The sequence below is a fragment of the Mobula birostris genome, chromosome 30 (genome assembly GCF_030028105.1).
Source record: "Mobula birostris isolate sMobBir1 chromosome 30, sMobBir1.hap1, whole genome shotgun sequence".
Lineage (NCBI taxonomy): Eukaryota > Metazoa > Chordata > Chondrichthyes > Myliobatiformes > Myliobatidae > Mobula > Mobula birostris.
This window is the reverse complement of record NC_092399.1, coordinates 3,225,406-3,249,349: the sequence shown is the minus strand read 5'-3', so window position 1 is coordinate 3,249,349 and position 23,944 is coordinate 3,225,406. Positions and strand designations below refer to the sequence as shown.

Below are 23,944 nucleotides of genomic sequence, written 5' to 3'. Positions count from 1 at the left end.
CAGTGAATGGACTCAGGTCACTGAATGGACCAAATAGCCTAAGCTATTCCAAACTGTTTGATTATTCAGAAACAGTCTATTAGAGTCATAGAAAAGTACAGCACACAAGCAGGCCCTTTGCCCCATCTAGCCCATGCTGAAACGTTTAAACCGCCTACTCCCAGTGACCTGCACTGAGACCATAGCCTTGCTTATCCCTGCCATCCATGCACCTATCCAAACTGCTCTTAAACCTTGAAATTAAAATCGCACGCGCCACTTACACTGGCAGATTGTTCCACACTCTCACCACCTTCCGAGTGATCAGGTTTCCCCTCATGTTCCCCTTAAACTTTCACCTTTGACCCTTAACCCATGACCCTTAGTTGTAGTCTCACCCAACCTCAGTGGAAAAAAGAGCCTGCCTGCATTTACTCTACCTATACCCCTCATGATTTTACAGAAGTTAATGTAACTAAGAGGGTCAAGATGAGGGCACCGGGGACTATTTGAGGTTGAATGACAACAAGATGAATAGGGGATTTTTAGTAGGTGAACTGCCTGTATGACGTGTGATTGTTGAGGTTGATTCCCTGACTAGGTTGTGAGGATCAAATTAGGATAGATTGTGGGGGTACTTCATTGTTAATCATTAACAAACAAAACTCAAAACAACTTTCAAACCCCATCTGTCCTTTTCACTCCGCAGAAGAGTAACAGTGGTTCTGTTCGATTCAGCAACGATCTGGACTGTACAAGTGAAAAAGGAATAATTACAGAGACAGTTGGTATGTAATGGTCACAGAATCTGGAACAGAGAAGCCTCCTGCTGATAAAAATGGTGGCAACTCAGGTTCAATTCCCACCACTGCCTATAGGAGTTTGTACGTTCTCCCTGTGACTGTGTGGGTTTCCTCTGGGTTCTTCGGTTTCCTCTCACAGTCCAAAGACGTACCAGTTGGTAGGTTAATTGGTCATTGTAAATTGTCCTGTGATTAGGCTAGGATTAAATTGGGGATTGCTGGGTGGCCCGAAATGTCTATTCTGCGCCATTTCCCAATTTGAAAAAAAGAACCAATGGTTGATATTTATTAAGGTATTGGACAGCAGTGGACTAAAAATCATTCATGTGCTGATAAAGGAATTCAATCTGTCTACTGAAACCCCAGCTGGTTTTGCTCTAAACTTGAACCAGAGCTCCCTCTGCTGGCATTGTGATCACAAAGCCTTACACAAGAACTTCTGCAGTCACTGGAAATCCTGAATAATGCCCACAAAATGCTGGAAGAACTCAGCAGGAAAGGCAGTAGCCGTGGAAAGCAAGAAAGTGTCGATGTTTCAGACCAAGGCCTGCTGAGCTGCTCCAGCATTTTGTGTGTCTTACAATTTAAAAAAAAATCGTTCACATCTTAAGTTCTTCCAAAGCATTTGCATCAAGAAAATAAGTGTAGTCACTGTTGTGATGTAGAACTTAAAATCTTATAAATAGAAAAATTCCAGAGCATAGGAACAGAATTAGGCCATTTGGCCCATTGAGTCTGCCCTGCCATTCCATCATGGCTGATTTATTTGTATATTATATATACAAATTACTAACCTTCAACCTATGCTTTAGTTACCCATAATCCTAAAATGTGCTGATCTTCCATTGTTACCAGTTCCCTGGCACTTATACTGAAATAATTTCATAACTTTATTGCCTCATATTAGTCCTTCAGGCACCTCCCCTTCCCAGCAGATTCACCATTCCCTGGAATATTACTGTTGCAGATGGCCACATGCAGCACTGTGGATGACCATGGCCTTTGCTACAGGCACTCAAGCCTTTGAGCATTCTTCCTCTCACTTACGGGTCTGTAAGCTAATTTTTTGCAGCTGGACATGTGTCCAAATCTTTACCTGCTTTTATTCTATTTCCCTTAATAAGATTAAGATTGCCGTGCTGACCAGCAATTCCCTGATTTGTCACCAGCCTAATCAAAGGACAATTTACAAAGATCAATCAACTGGTAGATGTGGGAGGAAACCAGAGCACCTGGAGGAACCCATCCATCCCACAGGGAGAAAGTACAAACTCCTTACAGACAGTGGCGGGAATTGAACCCCAGTCACCTGTACTGTAAAGCGTTGTGCTAACCATTATGCTACCGTGCCACTCCATGAAAATGGACAGTCAACACTCAACTCTTCAGGACTGATGAAGTAGACCCAAAAACCTTGACTGTCAGATTCCCTCCATGGATGCTACCTGAGCCACTGACTTCCCCCAGCATTCTGTGTGTTGCTCCAGATTCCAACACTGGTGATCTCTCGCTCTTCCGTGTCCCCAACAGCCTTGCAAACTTTGAGTGACAAAATGCTTCCTGATGTGACACCTGTAAGGCTTGGTTTTAATTTCAAGGTTAATTTTGTTTGTCTTGGACTATCCCCTCCAAATAAATTTCATCTTCTCTAGCCTATTAACTCATATTAAACACTGCAATAAGAGTACCTCCTTAATCTTCTGCATTGAAGGGAACCATGGTTAGTCTATACAATTATACAATGTAGCTGCACAACTTTACCAATTTAGCCAAGGTATAATTCTGTCAAATCTGTTTACCATATTTACAAGACCAATAGGTTCTTACCGAGATGCAGCTCAATTCAGATGTAAGACTTTTTAAATGGTTTTTGTAATTCCTAACAAAGTTGTGTATTAATTACAGGCATTCTCCTTGTACTTTACAAATTAAAATATTTATTCTGTTTTGGCATAAAGTTAACGGAGAATTACCATGACTAGCCAAGTGGATTCCATGTGGTGGAAACAAAAATTAGGAAGAAATGTCAGCTGAAAGACCACACACTTTGGTAGTTTTTCTTCTACTTGTCTATTTCTTGGTCAAATTAATGACTCGTGGCTTTCCTTCCACAGACTTGCAGATGGTAACAGAGATCAATAAATCCCAAGTTGTCCAAAACATCCCAAGTACTCAGTTGACTAACCATGCAGGGAATGACATGAGCAACGATGAAAGTTTGTATGAAGAAGTGAGAGACATCCATTGGAACACAAACAGGGGAAGTCTAAGTGTTCTGAAGCCAGATTGTACCAACCGATCTGAGGAAGTGCCCTCAGCAGAATTAAACTGTAACCCTGAGGTGAGGGAGCCTACAAGCGAGGAAACACAAGAACCGATTTATGCAAGAGTGGTCAAACAGAGGAACAAAGAGCATCAATCATTTGTTCAGGAGAGACCTAAAGTTGAAGATGAAGAGAAGGTGGATGAGGCGCCACCAATCCCAAACAAGCATTTGGACGATGATGATTCAGCTCCATGATAAAGATATGAGGTAACAAAATCATTCTAATACAAGACTATTTCAGCTGGTAAATCCTCCAACCAATAAAGCGTGGACAGCAAGGGAAGCAAGAGTATGTTTAGGTTTCCCTCTAAGGAAAGACTTGATGCCCAAGGCTAACAGATGTTTATAGATCATCATGCATCTTCTTCTTGATCTGCTGCCATGATTTTTTTCCATAATCCTATCAGCTGGAGGGAGGAGGGGCAGAGGTTCCAAGATTCTGGCCTTGTAATGTTGAAGGAACTTCAATTATATCAAATCAGTAACAATTAGGTACTTAGGTGGAAATCTATAAAGTCCCAGGACTCACACCACCTGGCACTCAACGTCAGTAAGACGAAAGAGCTGATTGTGGACTTTGGGAAGGGTAAGATGAAGGAACACATACCAATTCTCATAGAGGGATCATAAGTGGAGCGAGTGAGCAGTTTCAAGTTCCTGGGTGTCAAGATCTCTGACAATCTAACCTGGTCCCAACATATTGATGTAGTTATAAAGAAGGCAAGACAGTGGCTATACTTCATTAGGAGTTTGAAGAGGTTTGGCATGACAACAAATACACTCAAAAACTTATATAGTTGTACCGTAGAGAATATTCTGACAGGCTGCATCACTGCCTGGTATGGAGGGGCTACAGCACAGGACTGAAGGAAGCTGCAGAGGGTTGTAAATTTAGTCAGCTCCATTTTGGGTACTAGCTTACAAAGTACCCAGGACATCTTTAGGGAGCGGTGTCTCAGAAAGGTAGCGTCCATTATTAAGGACATCCAGCACCCAGGGCATACCCTTTTCTGTTACCATCAGGGAGGAGGTACAGAAGCCTGAAGGCACACACTCAGCGATTCAGGAACAGCTTCTTCCCCTCTGCCATCTGATTCCTAAATGGACATTGAATCCATGGACACTACCTCACTTTTCTTAATATACAGTATTTCTGTTTTTTCGCACTTTTTAAAAAATCTATTCAATATATGTATACTATGATTGATTTACTTGTTTATTTATTTATTTATTTTTCTTCTAAATTATGTATTGCATCGAACTAATATCCCTTACGTATTGGAGGCTGACCTGTTAGATACTATTATGAGTATGAATCCTTTGATTAAGGGTTCTATTGGAAGAATTTATAATTTATTATTACAATGGGATAAGCGTCCTTTATCTAAGATTAAACAGGATTGGGAAAAGGAACTCAATTTGACTTTTATGACGGAGGATTGGATGCGGATTCTGAAGTTGGTTAACTCTTCTTCAATTTGTGCTAGGCATTCATTGATTCAATTTAAAATTGTACATCGTTATCATTTGATGAAGGAGAGACTTTCTAAAATCTTTCCTAATGTTGATAGTCATTGTGATAGATGTAAAACTGAGATAGCTACTCTGACACATATGTTTTGGTCTTGTTCTACATTGGAACAGTTCTGGAAGCCGGTTTTCTCAACAATTTCTAAAGCACTTAAAGTTAATTTACAACCTAATAAATTAACTGTGCTGTTTGGAATAATTCCTCAAAATATTCATGGTATTTCTGTGTCTGACCAACATGTTATTGCATTTGTTACATTGATAGTTAGGAGGGCCATTTTGTTGAAGTGGAAGCATACATCAGCTCTCACTTTGTCACAATGGTTCTCTCAAGTGATGCTATGTCTTAGTTTGGAGAAAATTAGAAGTCGAACCTTTGAAACTTTATTTGATTTTGAGAAAAGATGGGGCTCATTTGCTCGTTATTATTATTTGAGTTAATTGATATAATTTTTCCACGATCTAATTGTAATTTCTTTTAGTATATTTTCTTTTCTTGCTGGCAGTTTGATGTTTATTTTTAGAAGCTTTTTGTATGACGCATGGCTCCGGGGTTGTTCATAACTTTCACGTCACATGCTGGTGATAATAAACCTGATTCTGATTCTGATTCAAGAACATTTACTATCCCTCAACCATCAGGTTCTTGAACAAAAGTGGATAACTACACTCACTTGCCCCATCATTGAAATATTCCTACAACCAATGATCTCACCTTAAGGACTCCTTATCTCATGTTTTCGCTATTTATTGCTATTTATTTATATTTGCATTTGCACAGTTTGTTGTCTTCTGCACTCTGGTTGATCTTTCATTGATCCTGTTATAGTTCCTATTCTATAGATTTGCTGAGTATGCCCGCAGGGAAATGCATCTCAGGGGTGTATATGGTGATATATATGTACTCTGATAATATTTACTTCCCACTGCTGCCTGTAAGGAGTTTGTACGTTCTCCCCATGACCGCATAGGTTTCCTCTGGGTGCTCTGGTTTCCTCCCACAGTCCAAAGATGCACTGGTTGGTAGGTCAATTGGTCATTGTAAATTGTCCTGTGATTGGACTAGGGTTAAGTAGGGGGTTGCTGGGCAGTGCAGCTCGAAGGGCTGGAAGAGCCTGTTCCACGTTGTATCTCTAAATAAATAAATAAGACTTACTTTGAACTTCGAATTTTTGGAATTTACTTTGAACTAACAATCCAGCATTCAAATCTCACTATGGCGGCTATGGAATTTAAAATTCGGTAAACAATAGGATTTTATTTTTCAATTTGTAGTCATCATCACTAGATTATTGTAAGAACCCACCTGGTTCACTGTCCACGTTGACAGTGTTGTTGCTTTTGAATGTCCTGAGGAGCTGGTGATTTTGGATGAAGTGGTGTTCATTATCTCTTCATTTGGTTTCCCACATAGATTAGAAGGTGAACTGTTAACTAGACGACTCTTGACCTGGTCAGATGGATTTTGTTTACCCTTTTCCTAAACAACAGGATTTGTTCTTAAAAGGCATTTAAGGAAACACAATCAACTAGTAACTGCTGTTCCATTTTTTTTTACTTCAAACAGCATTGCAGACTACACAGAATCTGTCTGAAAAATATGTAATTTCCTTTTGATGTAATTTCATAAAATGGCTAAAGGAGAGGAGTGACAGGGGACCACAAATCCTGTACAAGGATACAGACAGGCACTCTGACAAGAGGTGTTTATCGGTGGTCCTGAGATCGTGGGTGAATGTTTGCACATTCAGAAAGGTTGCATTGTTGGCATTTGCAGTGACTTCCCTTGGGCTGATGACAAAGTAGGTTGCAGAGATGCGGTGAGTTCCTGGATACAGCAATGGGTGGCAAAGGCCAGCAATCACCCTGATACCGGGAAGATGAGAGAGACCGTGACTCTCACCTTGATGAGCAGAGCAATCAATGTTCAAAGTCAATGTATTATCAAGCATATGTGTCATCGCATACACCATTGAGATCTGTTTTCTTTATAGAATAATAACTATAACAGAATCAATGAAAGACTGCCCAACTTGGATGTTCCACCAGAGTGCAGAAGACAACAAGCTGTGCAAATACAAAAAGAAATAAGTAATAATATAATATAAACAAGCAATAAACATCAAGAACCTGAGATGACGAGTCCTTGAAAGTGAGTCCATAGGTTGTGGGAACATTTCAGTGATGGGGTGAGTGAAGTTGAGTGAAGCTTTCCCCTCTGGTTCCAGAGCCTGATGGTTGAGGGCTAGTAACTGTTCCTGGATCTGGTGCTGTGAGTCCTGAGGCTCCTGCACCTCATCCTTGGTGGCAGCAGTGAGAAGAGAGCATGTCCTGGGTGGTGGGGGTCCCTGAAAATGGATGCTGCTTTCCTGCGACAGTGTTTCATGCAGATATGCTCAATGGTGTGGAGGGCTTTAACTGTGATGGGCTGAACTGTATCCACTACTTTTTGTAGGATTTTCTGTTCCAAGGCATTGGTATTTCCATACCAGGCTGTGATGCAGCCAGTCAATATACTCTTCATTACACATCTATAGAAGTTTGTCAAAGTTTTAAGTGCCATGCTGAATCTTTGCAAACTCCTAAGGAAGTAGATGTGCTGTCATGCTGTCTTTTAAATTGCACGTATGTGCTGGGCCCAGGGCAGGTCCCCCGAAATGATATCATCAAGGAATTTAAGGCTGCTGATTCTCTCCACCTCTAATCTTTCAATGAAAATGAACTCATGGACCTCTGATTTCCTTGTCCTAAAGTCAATAATCAGCTCCTTGGTCTTGCTGACATTGAGTAAGATGTTGTTGATATGGCACCACTCAGTCAGATTATCAATCTTCCTGATAGGGCTGATAGATTTTGGGCTTGGGGGTGGGAGGGAGGGTGTCACAGTTCTCAAACAGAACAAAACCTGCATTTTGAATTTTGTAAATATCACACTTTATTAGTCCTGTCTGTCCTGAAGAATGAAAACCCCAGATCTCCCACTGGGTGCCAGGGCCCCCAGGCATGAACACTGCATATTTAACATAGAGTGATACAAACTTTCAACAAAGTGGCTTTTAGTCATAGTCATAGTCATACTTTATTGATCCCGAGGGAAATTGGTTTTCGTTACAGTTACACCATAAATAATTAAATACTGTAGTAATAAAACCATAAATAATTAAATAGTAATATGTAAATTATGCCAGGAAATGTCCAGGACCAGCCTATTGGCTCAGGGTGTCTGACCCTCCAAGGGAGGAGTTGTAAAGTTTGATGGCCACAGGCAGGAATGACTTCCTATGACGCTCTGTGTTGCATCTCGGTGGAATGAGTCTCTGGCTGAATGTACTCCTGTGCCCAACCAGTACATTATGTAGTGGATGGGAGACATTGTCCAAGATGGCATGCAACTTGGACAGCATCCTCTTTTCAGACACCACCGTCAGAGTGTCCAGTTCCATCCCCACAACATCACTGGCCTTACAAATGAGCTTGTTGATTCTGTTGGTGTCTGCTACCCTCAGCCTGCTGCCCCAGCACACAACAGCAAACATGATCGCACTGGCCACCACAGACTCGTAGAACATCCTCAGCATCGTCCGGCAGATGTTAAAGGACCTCAGTCTCCTCAGGAAATAGAGACGGCTCTGACCCTTCTTGTAGACAGCCTCAGTGTTCTTTGACCAGTCCAGTTTATTGTCAATTCGTATCCCCAGGTATTTGTAATCCTCCACCATGTCCACACTGACCCCCTGGATGGAAACAGGGGTCACCGGTGCCTTAGCTCTCCTCAGGTCTACCACCAGCTCCTTGGTCTTTTTCACATTAAGCTGCAGATAATTCTGCTCACACCATGTGACAAAGTTTCCTACCATAGCCCTGTACTCAGACTCATCTCCCTTGCTGATGCATCCAACTATGGCAGATTATCAGAAGACTTCTGAAGATGACAATACTCTGTGCAGTAGTTGAAGTCCGAGGTGTAAATGGTGAAGAGAAAGGGAGACAAGACAGTCTCTTGTGGAGCCCCAGTGCTGCTGATGACTCTGTCGGACACACAGTGTTGCAAGCACACGTACTGTGGTCTGCCAGTCAGGTAATCAAGAAACCATGACACCAGGGAAGCATCCACCTGCATCGCTGTCAGCTTCTCCCCCAGCAGAGCAGGGCGGATGGTGTTGAACGCACTGGAGAAGTCAAAAAACATGACCCTCACAGTGCTCGCTGGCTTGTCCAGGTTGGTGTAGACACAGTTCAGCAGGTGGACGACGGCATCCTTAACTCCTAGTCGGGGCTGGTAGGTAAACTGGAGGGGATCTAAGTGTGGCCTGACCATAGGCTGGAGCAGCTCCAGAACAAGTCTCTCTAGGGTCTTCATGATGTAGGAGGTCAATGCCACCGGTCTGTAGTCATTGAGGCCGCTGGGGCGCAGCGTCTTCGGCACAGGGACGAGGCAGGACGTCTTCCACAGCACAGGAACCCTCCGGAGCCTCAGGCTCAGGTTGAACACATGGCAAAGTACTCCACATAGCTGAGGGGCACAGGCTTTGAGCACCCTGGTACTGACACCATCCGGTCCTGCAGCCTTGCTTGGGTTGAGACGTTTCAGCTGTCTTCTCACCTGTTCAGCTGTGAAGCCCACCGTGGTGGTTTCATGTGGGGAAGGGGTATAGTCATGAGAGCAGGGTGGGGGACTGTGAAGGGGGGTAGGAGGGGAGAGTGGAATATGTGTTGGTTGGGGGCCAACAACAGATGACTCATGTGGGGGATGGGCAGGGGCCACAATGTCAAATCTGTTAAAGAACAGGTTAAATTTGTTGGCCCTGTCCACACTGCCTTCAGCTCCACTGTTGCTAGTTTGCCGGAACCCAGTGATGGTCCTCATTCCCCTCCAGACCTCTCTCATGTTGTTCTGCTGGAGTTTCCACCCAAGCTTCCTCCTGTACCTGTCTTTAGCCTTCCTGATCCTGGCTTTCAGGTCCCTCTGTATTGCCCTCAGCTCCTCCCTATTTCCATCTCTAAACGCCCTCTTTTTAGTGTTCGGGATGTCCTTACTGTCCTTTGTCACCCATGGCTTGTTATTTGAATAACAAAGGACAATTCTTGTTGGAACATTGCAGTCCACACAGAAGTTGATGTAATCAGTGATGCATTCTGTGAGCCCATCAATATCCTCTCCATGTGGCTCACAGAGTGCCTGCCAGTCTGTCACCTCAAAACAACCCTGGAACACCTCATAAGCCTCCTCCGACCATTTTCTCACTGTCCTCGAGGTTGCAGGTTTACTCTTCACCAGAGGCACGTAGCAGGGTTTTAGATGCACCAGGTTGTGATCTGACCTTCCCAGTGGGGAGAGGGGAGAGGAGCTAAATGCATCCTTAACGTTAGGTTACATCAAATCCAGAATCCTCTCCCCTCTGGTTGTACAGCTCACATACTGCGAGAAGTTGGACAGTGTTCTAGCCATGGTAACATGGTTGAAGTCACCCGAGATGGTAATGAGGGCAGTCGGGTGCTGGGTTTGTAATCTGGCTATGACGGTGTAAATGATGTTACACGCCGATGTCGGTTGACAGAGGGAGGGATGTACACAACAACCACAATTGCATGCGAGATTTCCCTTGGCAAAGAATATGGCTGGAGTCCAACAGCAAAAAGTTCAATATCCGGGCTGCAGACACGTTCCTTGACGGTAATATGCCCAGGATTGCACCATCTGTTGTTTACCAGAATCGCAAGCCCCCCTCCTTTGCGCTTACCGCTCTCAGTGCAATTCCAGTCAGCTCGAACGGTCTGGAAGCCCTCTATGGAAACGCTTTGATCGGGTATGTCCTCGTGCAGCCACGTCTCAGTGAAGCACATGACACTGCTCTCCCGAAATGTTCTCTGACTCCTGACAAGCGCCGTCAATTCGTCCATTTTATTCTTCAGCGATCTCACATTTCCCATGATGAGAGAGGGGAGACACGGCTTATAACTTCTCTTCTCTATAAGTCTCTGTTTTCTCGACCCGGTCCTCTTCCCTTGCTTTTTTGATCCTCCTCTGCATCCTCTGTTGTTTTCCTCCAGATTTCAGCCGGGATGTCCGCCGCTCTGTTCGCTAAGCCGGCCGGCATGAGCGCAATCAGCTGGTCCCTGGAATAAACAATGCGACCATATTGCTGCCCCGCTAATGAGACGTGTCCGACTGTAACTATTTCCAGCGCTAAAAACCTAAATAAAACTCTCTCCACCAGCATGTTAGAGAGGGTGCAGCTTCAACGTGTTATCGTGAGAAAAAAATACAACAAATAACCTAAGTTAAAAAGTTTAAAAAGTAAGAAACTAAATGGAGTAACTGTAACAGGCTGCGTGCATGACCGGCTCACGCAGCCTGTTACAGTTGTAAGAGGTTGTTGTTATGGCACCACTCTGTCAGATTATCAATCTTCCTGGTAGGGTTGATAGGCTTGGGGGGGTGTCATAGTTCTCAGACATAATCTACATTTTGAATTTTGTAAATATCACACTTTATTAGTCCTGTCTGTCCTGAAGAATGAAAACCCCAGATCTCCCACTGGGTGCCAGGGCTGCCAGAAATGAACACTGCATATTTAACACAGAGTGATACAAACTTTCAACAAAGTGGCTTTTTACTTTGACACTGTGAAATCAAAAACCTTTCTCTGCCTGTTTTAATGCTCTTCTTTCTGACCTTTCTGCCAGGTTTTATCACAGCATGCCCAGAGCATGAATCTTCATTTCATGGAGAATTTGGACAATCCTACAGAACGGGCAAACCTACTGTTGATGCACTCTTGGTGTCATGGCTCTGGAGAGTAGTGTAAGTTCCATGTGGACACAGGGCCACTTTAGTCAATGTGGTTCTTGAACTTTCCTTTACATTTGTGTCTGCAAATGCTGAATGTATTCAGCAAGATTCAAGATTCAAATGTATTTATTTATCACAAGTACATTGAAACATACAGTGAAATGCGTCATTTGCGGTGACAGTCTACACAATCCGAGGATGTGCTGGGAGCTGCCTTCAAGTGTCGTCACACATTCCAGTGCCAACGATGCCCGACAGAACTCAACAGCAACAAAACAACAGCAGCAGCTGAACCGGCCCCACTCTTCCTTCCCTCCCACATACACAGTACCGTAACATGAAGACCGTCTGTCCTCTTTGGTCTGCAGGTCGGACACACAGACATCGGGTCTTTGACTACCGCAGAGTGGACTCGCAAAAATTCATGGGCACGGAGCTCTAGTCAATGGGCCTCGACTTCCAGGCTTCTGACTCGACCCCTGGGCCTCGGTTCTCGGCATCAACACCAGCACCCACCAATCACTGAACACCTCGAACTCCAGAATCACTGATGATGGGACTCAAGCCCTAGGCCTCGAACTCTGGACTCGCCAATTCGCAAACCCATTAGATATGAGCACCACAGTATCATACTGGAAGTAAATTCACATTGAGCAATATAGTTGATGTTGAAGCTAAATTCACGATAAACTGCTTGAACGTTTCAACATCTACTGTTCAATCCCAATACAGTTTCTGTTGTATAAACCTGTCCCACCCTATACAGTCTTGATATATTCCAGTTGTATCTTGGCTCATGTTCAGCCCTGAGTTAAAAGACCTACGCCAGGACTTTACAAAGTAATTCAGACTGTCACTCTGATAAATGCAGTATTGTTGGAGATACAGTGCTTCGCGATTCATCTACCTGGATATTAACGATCAAGTGCCCAGGTAGTAAGTATTCTCGTGATGTCAATCTTCTCTTGACCAAGAGCGTGTGACTTGTTATTATTCCTGATGCTATTTTTGGATTTTGTTGTAAATAAAGAATTCATTTTATTTGTGTACAAGTTGCTGCTTTTCAATGTAATATATTGTTTATAGGATGCTGAAAGGTAATAGTATGATGAAATTATTGAGAAGACTTACATTTTGTGTATGTTTGCATCTAGCTGGTTCTGACTCAGCCCACGGGGCTGGGATGATTTGGATTCTGTTCCTGTCCTGATCTGACTTACTGGTGGATCACCTGCCCTCAGCTCAGAATTCCTGCTGTTGCTCATCTCTGAATGCAGACACGTTCAAACATGAGGCTCTTAGATAAACAGCATGTTGGTGTTCAGTGCTTGGGCTGAGGTGTGGGAGAATGATTACTTAACTGATGCATGCTATCAGGAGTTCAAACGTATGCAGGGGAATTCTTCAATTCCTCACTCTGGACTCTTACCTCTTCTTCTCACCTCCCCTGGGTCCCCTCGTCCTTCCCTTTCTTCCTTGGTCCACTCTCCTCTCCTATCAGATTCCTTCTTCTCCAGACCTTTGCCTTTTCCACCTATCACCTCCCAGCTTCTTACTTCATCCCATTCCCCCCACCCACCTATCTTCACCTATCACCTTCCAGCTTGTCCTCCTTTCTCTCTCCTCACCCTTTTACTCCTTCCTTTCCAGTCTTGATGAAGGGTCTTGGCCAGAAACATCGACTATTTATTCATTTGCAATGAGTCTGCCTAACCTGCTGAGTTCCTCCAGCATTTTGTATGTGTTGCTCTAGATTTCCAGAATCTGTAGAATCTCTTGTGTTTATGATCTGTGGGGAAGGGTTGGGTGGGTGGGAGGAACTGTGAATATGTTATTGGTGTGTTTGAACCTGGATATTAATAGTCTTCTCTGTGAATGTATTGTGCAATCTTAAATTTTCTGTTTCAGCTTACAACATGAGACAACAAAATAAAACCTTGCATTATTGTCCAATCTTGATTTCCTGCGGTGTAGCCTAGATTGTTGACACTGAGTAATAATTTATAGAATCATTAAAATTAGCAATCAATTTGCTCAGTTATCTCATTTCTGACCAAAAATCTCTTCAGCAGAATTAGAATCAGAATCAGGTTTAATATCATTGACATATGTTATAAAATTTGTTCCTAAAATGTTGAGTGTGTGGCTTCAGACTCCTATACCTCCTCCTTGATGGCAGCAATGAGAAGAGGGCATGTGCTGGGTGATGGGGGTCCTTAATGATGTATGCTGCCTTTTTGAGGCATTGCCTTGTGAAGTTGTCCTGGATGCTGGGGAGGCTAGTGTCCTTGATGGAGCTGGCTGAGTTTACAACTTTCTGCAGCTTTTTCCGAACCTGTGCGGTGGCCCCTCCATACCGAATGGCGATGCAGCCAGCTAGAAAGCTCTCCACAGTAGCAGAAATTTACGAGGGTCTTCGGTGACATACCAAGTCTCCTCAAACTCTGGATGAAATATAGTTGCTGTTTTACCTTCTCTGTAACTTCCTCGATATGTGGAGCCCAGGATTGATCCTCAGAGGTGTTGACACTCAGGAACTTGAAACTGTTCACCCTTTCCATTTCTGGTTCCTTAATGAAGTCTGGTGTGTGTTTTCACAGCTTTCCTTTTCTGAAGCCTGCAGTCCATTCCTTGGCCTTACTGACGTTGAGTGCAAGATTATTGCAACAACGCTCAACCAGCTGATCTAACTCAGTCCTGTGCGTCACAATCTGAAATTCTGCCAGCAATAGTTATGCCATGATTTCAGATGGTGACAATGAGAAATTGCACTTCTATTGTACAATGCCAACATAAAGTACATTTTAAATGTAGCATTGTTTTTTTTCTGCTCATACTACCCTGTGTGTCAATGAGTTAATTCTCGTCACTGTCTGAGCTTAAAACAAACCCCTCTTTTTTCATTCCTTCGGGTAATTCTTTCTAGGTCCCTCATAATGTCATCAACCTTCTGAACCTTTCGCAAACAAAATAGCTCCATCTTAGGATGATTATCTCCAGTGGAACTGACTGCATATACAATGGCTGGAGATTGAATTGTCACTGTGTGTAAGAGTGCCAAGCATAGAGATTTAAAAATATTCTGACAAAACAGAACTTCTTACTCTGTTACAATGTACCTTCACTTGAGTTGAGAATCATAATAATTAAATGGGAACTATTTACTTATTTATTGTTTATTTATTGAGATACAACACAGAATAGACCCCTCCAGACCTGTGAGCCGTGCTGGCCAACAACCCAAGATTAACCCTAGCCTAATAGTGTCACTAACCGCTACACTACTGTGGGTGCACAAGTTGAACTGCAAGCTGATTTTGCTGTCTGTGTAGAGAGTCTACTGATAACATGGCAGCTTTCATCTTCTGTTGATTGACTGGGTTATCAGAAAATGTATTCATCAGATCCCTATCACAGTGGCCAACTCAACAGGTGATTGGCGAGATTACCCCTTCCTTCCTGATCACAACAACTCCAGAGTAAAGAGCATGGTCGTTTAAAGCCAAACTTTGCTCTCCTTTGGTGGCTGTCACCACACCATCTCATTCCTCTTTCTTCTCACTTATGTGAGGCTGAAGCTGAAGTTCATGCTGTCCTGTTTAGCCGTTGGATGTGAATCTTACTTGTATATTCTCTGGACCACTTGGCCTTGAATACGAAGTAATCAGCTCAGAAGTGATCATCTTAACTGTGTTAGCCTTCCATTGGTCTTAGTAAGAGTCAATAGATTGCAGACCTACACCACATCTTATAGAATATATTGACTGAAACTTCACATCTTCCTGGAATGCTTCTTGTAATATTTGTAAATTAATTAATTTTTTCCTCTGAGTCTGGGACTAAAACAAGAGGTCATGGGTTAAGGGTGAAAGGTGAAAAGTTTTAAGGGAAACATTAGGGGAAACGTCTTCACTCAGAGGGTGATAAGAGTGTGGAATGAGCTGCCAGTGCAAGTGGTGCATGCAAGCTCGATTTCAAAGTTTAAGAGAAGTTTGGATAGGTACATGGATGGTAGCGGTCGATGGGAATAGAGAGTTTAAATATTTTGTTATGGACTAGATGGGCTGAAGGGCCTGTTTCTGTGCTGTACTCCTCTATGACTCCATAAATGGCAGAAGAAAGGGGGCCATTTCAGGTTGGCTGCTGTAACAAAAATTATTTCAAAATTCGTTATGTTTTCTTTTCTCATTCTCATATATATTCGCAAACAAAGAGGACACTGCATGCTGCCAGAAGAAAGCACTTTATTAGAACTAGCACAAATGCAATACAGACAGAAAAACAGACGTCTACAGTAGTAGATGTGGAGAAATCAAAATAATACTTACCATCCACTAGACAAGCCGATCTCCGCAATGTTAGAGGGGAGCCACAGATGCGGCAATCTCTCCCCCCCAATTATCCTAACCGGTACGTCTTTGGACTATGGGAGGAAACCCATGCACTCCACGGGAAGGACGTACAGAGACTCCTTACAGAAGGGCACTAGAAGTGAACTCTGAACTCCATCTCACCCTGAGCTGAATAGCTAACCACTATGCTACTGTGGTGTGCTGACATACTCTAACTCTCCTGATGTGCTTGTCCCTATCTTTGTAGCACTAGCACCAGCCATGACCTAGTTTAAGACAAAGATCCCCACTGCACACAGAAAATGTCCCTTTTTTAAACCCTTTAAGATTCCTCCAAAGTGTAACCTAATTATCTCTCCCGTACTTTTCTATCCCTTGGTGGTACCAGCTGCACTCTCTTATCTCTTATGACCTTCAGCCCAGACACATAATTTAGGAAAACAAGGACTACAGGTGTATAAGGAGGAAAACTTTCTTCACCGGCATCTCATATTAATGATGTGCATTCAAAATAGAGACAAAACATTGGTCAATAAGAGGGAAAACAGGCCATTACCACATTCCAACCCAACACCATTTTGTCATCAAACTTCCATTTTATTTTGGCATGTACCAAGGGGGAGTCATATTTAACTCTTTCCTTCCAGCTGCCAGCCAGTGACTAGTGGTGTTCTGCAGGGGCTCGTGCTGGGTCTGCTATTTTTCACATTGTTTGTTAATGATCCGGTTGATGGAATCGATGGTTTTTTGGACAGGTTTGTGGATGATACAAAGGCAGGTGGTGGGCCCTGTAGTTTTGAGGAACATCTTGGACAGGTTAGGAGAATGGCAAAGAAGTGGCAGATGGAATACAGTGTAAGGAAGTGTATAGTCATGCATTGTGGTAAAAATAATCTGCAGCTGGATCTTCAACTTCATCACACACAGGACCCAGTCTGTAAAAATAGGAGACAAGCTCTCCTCTACAATCACCCTGAGCACTGGTGCCCCACAAGGCTGTGTACTCAGCCCCCTGCTGTACTCACTGTACACCCATGATTGTGTAGCCAAGTTTCCATCAAACTCAATATATAAGTTTGCTGATGACTCAACAATTGTAGGCCGTATCTCGGGCAATGATGAGTTTGAGTACAGGGAGGAAATTAAGAACCTGATGGCATGGTGTGAAGACAATAACCTATCCCTCAACATCAGCAAGATGAAGGAATTGGTTGTTGACTTCAAAAGGAATAGCGGACCGCACGACCCAATTTACATCGGTGGTGCGCAAGTGGAACAGGTCAAAAGCTTTAAGTTCCTTGGGGTCAATATCACAAATGACCTGACTTAGTCCAATCAAGCAGAGTCCACTGCCAAGAAGGTCCACCAGCGCCTTAACTTCCTGAGAAAACTAAAGAAATTTGGCCTGTCTCCTAAAATGCTCACTAATTTTTATAGATGCACCGTAGAAAGCATTCTTCTAGGGTGCATCACAACCTGGTGTGGAAGTTGTCCTGTCCAAGACCGGAAGAAGCTGCAGAAGATCGTGAACACGGCGCAGCACATCACACAAACCAATCTTCTGTCCTTGGACTCACTTTACACCGCACGCTGTCGGAGCAGTGCTGCCAGCATAATCAAGGACACGACCCACCCAGCCAACACACTTTTCGTCCCTCTTCCCTCCGGGAGAAGGCTCAGGAGCTTGAAGACTCGTACGGCCAGATTTGGGAACAGCTTCTTTCCAACTGTGATAAGATTGCTGAACGGATCCTGACCAGGATCTGGGCCGTACCCTCCAAATATCTGGACCTGCTTCTCAGTATTTTTTTGCACTACCTTACTTTAACTTTTCTATTTATGATTTATAATTTAAATTTTTACTATTTACTATCAATTTGTAATCCAGGGAACGCGAAGCGCAGAATCAAGTATCGCTGTGATGATTGTACGTTCTAGTATCAATTGTTTGGCGACAATAAAGTAAAGTAAAGTAAGTATGGACTATTTTCTGAGTAGGGGTGAATCCAGGAACTGGAAGTGCAAGGGGACTTGGGAATCCTAGTGTGGGATTCTCTAACGATTAACTGGTAGGTGAGTCGGTAGTAAAGAAGCTAAATGCAATGTTAACATTCATTTTGAGAGGACCAGAATACAAAAGCAAGAATGTAATCCTGAGGCTCTATAAGGCAATGGCCAGACCATATTTAGAGTATTGTGAGCAGTTTTGGGCCCAATATCAAATAAAGAATGTGCTGGCATTGGAGAGGGTCCAGAAGGTGTTTATAAGAATAATCCACCGGTTAATGTATGAGGAGCATTTGATGGCTCTGGGCCTGTACTCACTGAGGTTTTGAAGAATGAGGGGAGATCTCATTGAAACCTATCAAATATTGAAAATCCTAGATAGATTGCAACACAAGGAATTCTGCAGATGCTGGAAATTCAAGCAACACACATCAAAGTTGCTGGTGAATGCAGCAGGCCAGGCAGCATCTCTAGGAAGAGGTACAGCCGACGTTTCGGGCCGAGACCCTTCGTCATGACTAACTGAAGGAAGAGTTAGTAAGAGATTTGAAAGTGGGTGGGGGAGGGGGAGAGCCAAAATGATAGGAGAAGACAGGAGGGGGAGTGATGGAGCCAAGAGCTGGACAGGTGATAGGCAAAAGGGATATGAGAGGATCATGGGACAGGAGGCCCAGGGAGAAGGAAAAGGGGGAGGGGGGGAAAACCCGGAGGACGGGCAAGGGGTATAGTGAGAGGGACAGAGGGAGAAAAAGGAGAGTGAGAGAAAGAATGTGTGTATATAAATAAATAATGGATGGGGTACGAAGGGGAGGTGGGGCATTAGTGGATGTTAGAGAAGTCAATGTTCATGCCATCAGGTTGAAGGCTACCCAGACGGAATATAAGGTGTTTTTCCTCTAACCTGAGTGTGGCTTCATCTTTACAGTAGAGGATGCCATGGACAGACATATCAGAATGGGAATGGGATGTGGAATTAAAATGTGTGGCCACTGGGAGATCCTGGTTTCTCTGGCGGACAGAGCGTAGGTGTTCAGCAAAACGATCTCCCAGTCTGTGTCGGGTCTCGCCAATATATAGAAGGCCACATCGGGAGCACCGGACGCAGTATATCACCCCAGCCGACTCACAGGTGAAGTGTCGTCTGGGGCCCTGAATGGTGGTAAGGGAGGAAGTGTAAGGGCATGTGTAGCACTTCTTCTGCTTACAAGGATAAGTGCCAGGAAGGAGATCAATGGGGAGATGGGGGGGACGAATAGACAAGGGAGTCACGTAGGGAGCGATCCCTGTGGAATGCAGAGGGGGGGGGTGAGAAAGATGTGCTTAGTGGTGGGATCCCATTGGAGGTGGCGGAAGTTACGGAGAATAATATGTTGGACCTGGAGGCTGATGGGGTGGTAGGTGAGGACCAGGGGAACCCTATTCCTAGTGGGGTGGCGGGAGGATGGAGTGAGAGCAGATATGGGGGAGACGCGTTTGAGAGCAGAGCTGATGGTGGAGGAAGGGAAGCCCCTTTCTTTAAAAAAGGAGGACATCTCCCTTGTCCTGGAATGAAAAGCCTCATCCTGAGAGCAGGTACGGCAGAGACGGAGGAATTGCGAGAAGGGGATGGCAGTTTTGCAAGAGACAGGGTGAGAAGAGGAATAGTCCAGGTAGCTGTGAGAGTCAGTAGGCTTGTAGTAGACATCAGTAGATAAGCTGTCTCCAGAGACAGAGACAGAAAGATCTAGAAAGGGGAGGGAGGTGTCGGAAATGGACCAGGTAAATTTGAGGGCAGGGTGAAAGTTGAAGGCAAAGTTAATGAAGTCAACGAACTCAGCATGCATGCAGGAAGCAGCGCCAATGCAGTCATCGATGTAGCGAAGGAAAAGTGGGGGACAGATACCAGAATAGGTTTGGAATATAGATTGTTCTACAAGCCCAACAAAAAGGCAGGCATAGCTAGGACCCATACAGGTGCCCATAGCTACACCTTTAGTTTGGAGGAAGTAGGAGGAGCCAAAGGAGAAGTTATTAAGAGTAAGGACTAATTTTGCTAGACGGAGCAGAGTGGTGATAGAGGGGAACTGATTAAGTCTGAAATCCAAAAAGAAGCGGAGAGCTTTGAGACCTTCCTGATGGGGGATGGAAGTATATAGGCACTGGACATCCATGGTGAAAATAAAGCGGTGGGGGCCAGGGAACTTAAAATCATCGAAAAGTTTAAGAGCGTGAGAAGTGTCACGAACATAGGTAGGAAGGGATTGAACGGGGGGGGAATAAAACTGTGTCGAGGTATGCAGAAACGTGTTTGGTGGGGCAGGAGCAAGCTGAGACAATAGGTCTGCCAGGACAGGCAGGTTTGTGAATCTTGGGTAGGAGGTAGAAACGGGAAGTGCGAGGTGTGGGATCTATAAGGTTGGTAGTAGTGGATGGGAGATCCCCTGAGCGGATAAAGTTGGTGATGGCGTGGGAGACAATGGCCTGGTGCTCCTTAGTGGGGTCAGGATTGAGGGGTAAATAAGAGGAGGTATCTGCAAGTTGTCGCTGTGCCTCGGCAAGGTAGAAGGCAGTACACCAGACTACAACAGCACCCCCCTTATCGGCGGTTTAATAGTAAGGTTGGGATTAGTGTGGAGGGAGTGGAAAGCAGAGCGTTCGGAAGGAGTAAGGTTGGAATGGGGACAAGGTGCAGTGAAGTCGAGACGGTTGATGTCCCGTTGGCAGTTGATGTCCCTCCCTCCCTCTGACTATACCCCTTGCCCATCCTCTGGGTTCCCCCCCCCTTTTCCTTCTCCCTGGGCCTCCTGTCCCATGATCCTCTCATATCCCTTTTGCCAATCACCTGTCCAGCTCTTGGCTCCATCCCTCCCCCTCCTGTCTTCTCCTATCATTTTGTATCTCCCCCTCCCCCTCCCACTTTCAAATCTCTAACTAGCTCTTCCTTCAGTTAGTCCTGACGAAGAGTCTCGGCCCGAAATGTCGACTGTACCTGTTCCTAGAGATGCTGCCTGGCCTGCTGCGTTCACCAGCAACTTTGATGTGTGGTTCATAGATTGCGACAGATGTTTTAAATATTGGGAGAGTCCAGGAGAAAAGGGTACTGCTTCACAGTATAAGGACATTCCTTTAGAACAGAGATGAGGAGGAATTTCTTTAGCTAGATGGTGATGAATCTGTGCAATGCATTGCCACAGACGGCTGTGGAGCCAAGTCACTGGGTATATTTAAAGCAGTGGTTGATGGATACGTTATTAGTAAGTCCATTAAAGGTTATGGGGAGAAGGCATGAGAATTTTGGTGTGAAGGGAAAAAGATTAGACATGATCGAATGGCACAGTAGACTTGATGGGCCAAGAGGCCTGATTCTGCTGATATGTCTTATGAAGAAACATAGACTGATTTAGGAAATGCATACAAGTGTACTTTAGGAAGTGCTCAGTCATGTGTTGGGTTAGGGTGAGCAGCAGTATGACACAGCTTATGAAATCCTGATGACTTCCGTGTATTAAATTAGCATCTACTGTGTGTAATGGTGGGCAAGTTCCCTTCACAGGAAATAGAAAACCTACTTTCTGAATAGGCTTTCATTTACATTGGCCAACAATGACAGAATATCATCCATTCAAAACAGTGTCATTTTCGAAGAGTCTTTCAGGAGTCAATTAGGATTCGATCATGGTTACTGGGTCAATCACACTTTCTTATTATAGAATCTGGGGAAAAGAAAACTGTGTGGGTCTCTGCGACGTGCCACAGAGTACTGGGTTTCTAGGTTTCTCAAGCATCAACATTTACTAATTGTTGTCTTAAGCCCTGGTGCTTTCTGACTAACCTTGTCGTTAATTGTGATTGGCACAGGATTTCTGATTTCTATGATTATTTAATGCAGACTCCCATAAAGCGTGGTTCACAGAGTCCTTGTGTTTTGAATGATTTGTCTTGCATTGTCGCTCAGTTGCTGGAATTCCTGTATATAACTTCTTGTTTCTGTCTTTACTTGGATGTCTACCATTCCTCTGCACCTGGGTTGACTCATTGTCAGCACACACTGTGACGTAGCCCTTGCATTGCAACAAACTCAATAATGAAATATCTTCCTTGAAAGAGATATTAAATTAAAATCAAAGGATTATGAGTATTGCCCTGAAACATTATAACTCCCCTTTACAAGCTGCAGCATTATGACCTCCATTGTAAAATGGAGAACGGTGTGTCCTGAGTGGCCAGGAATGTATCCCTGATCCAGAATATGAGAGAATTGGGGTTAGGAGGCAGGGATAAGTTTTAAAACTACAGATAGCAGTTGGACCAGTAGATGATATGATCTTGCACGCTTGTTTCCAGATCATGTTGAGAGTTGTTCTTTATAAAATTAATGGGAAGTGGAAGTTATGGAATTAGGGAACAAAGACAAAAGACAGAGATAGGCAGTGGTGTAGCTGAATATCACAACAGGCTTAAGGGGTTTAATGACATTCTTCTCACCCTACACTTCCACTAACCAGTACCATGATGTTGGCATTACACCTATCATATTCTAAACAGGAATATTTTCTGAACTGAACATTAATTTTGTAATTTCTAACATTCTAGAAGATTACGTGGAGATGCTTTGTGATGTTACATTGTTACTGTGCTGTCACGACTATAAAGGAATGGGGTTTCTTTCATTACAGTAATGCTCGTACAAGCAATGTGGAGATGCAATTAATCATAATGGTGTGCTAGTTCTCCGCACAATAATATTGACTCTGAGCTTTGTACTGCCAGACTGTAAGTTTCTTTTTTATGAAGTCAGAGTTTCAAAGAGGAATTGCACGTTCTATTTTGTTGCCTATCATTGTTCTCCCTTCCCATCTTCACCGTTGAACTTTATCCTGAGGACACCCAGATCTCCGCTCCCCTTGTGATAACTCACACTAAGGCTGTGTTCTCTGAATATCTCCAAGTTAGACTGTACAACTGTTTGGTAGTTGTCAATTTGTTTTCAAATCTATCTCTGTCCTTAACTGTTGTCCTTAACCTATGAATCTCTTCTCCCTGACCAGCCTTCAGGATGTCTAATGTTCTTCATTGAGCTGGGATGAGAAGTGGCAGATGCAGTTCAATCCGGAAAAGAGTGAAATGATATACTTTAGAAGGTTGAGCTTGAACGCAGGTTACAGGGCTAATGGCAGGATTCTTCATGGTGTGAAGGAATGGAGCAACATTAGGGTCCACACCCATAAATCTCTCAAAGTTGCTGAGCAAGTTGATAGAGTAGTTCAAAGGGACGTGGTCTGTTGGCCTTCATTAGTCAGGATTCTCTTGTGATGCTCCACCCTTGCCATTCCCAACATCCTTCGCTTCTGCCAGATTTAGGGAAGCTTGCTCTCTGCTCCACGTTGACAAATACAGTACTGTGCAAAGGTCTTGGCAATCCTTGCTGTATATAGTATCTGTGCCTAGGGTCTTTTGTACAGTATTGTACAAGGTGATGAGAGGTGTAATAAGGTAGATAGTTGAAATATTCTTCAAATTATTTGGTAGGCTTATCAAAAGCAAGATGTTGTCATTTTAAGGAGTGAGGTGGGAGTTTTAAAGGTGAGCTCAGGGATTTTTTTTTACACAGAAAGTAGCTGAAATCTGGAACGTGCTACCAGAGAAGACTGGTGAAATTGGATACGATAAGATTCAAGAGGCAAGACTATTTGATATAATTTCCTGTACACAAGTGTAGGGAGAATGAAATCATTGTTACTCCACATCGATACAGCATAAAAATATCACAAAAGATAAAGAACACAATAATAATAATGAAACAATAAATATAAATACATAAGATAGCTTACATACATAGTTTGACTGTGTGTACATAAGGTGACGGCAGGCTGTACATGGTGTGACTGACGGGAAATAATACAGTAGTGGTGGAGTTAGTGGGTGGAGGTGTTGATCAGCCTTCCTTCACAGCAAAAACCTCCCACTCAATGTCAGGAAGACCAAGGAGCTGATTATTGACCTCAGGAGAGGAAACTGGAGGTCCATGAGCCGGTCCTCATCAGGGAATCAGAGGTGGAGAGGGTCAGCAACTTTAAACTCCTTGACGTTATCATGTTAGAGGACCTGTCCTAGGCCCAGTATGACTGTACTTATACTTAGAGGTTTGTGAAGATTCAGCATGACACCTAAAACT

At 43.7% G+C, this 23,944-nt stretch overlaps 1 protein-coding gene across 4 annotated transcripts in view; it reads left to right on the top strand.

The window, feature by feature from the left end:
* pdik1l (PDLIM1 interacting kinase 1 like) overlaps nt 1-23,944 on the top strand; it is a 69,650-nt gene that overhangs the window by 23,646 nt on the left and 22,060 nt on the right. For 3 of the 4 annotated variants that reach the window (XM_072247197.1, XM_072247198.1, XM_072247200.1), the window contains 3 exons: nt 689-767; nt 2,897-3,315; nt 11,326-12,367. The gene's annotated coding sequence lies outside the window, so the exon portion shown is untranslated. The remainder of the gene's footprint in view (nt 1-688; nt 768-2,896; nt 3,316-11,325; nt 12,368-23,944) is intronic. The other variant, XM_072247199.1, reaches the window with a different exon arrangement.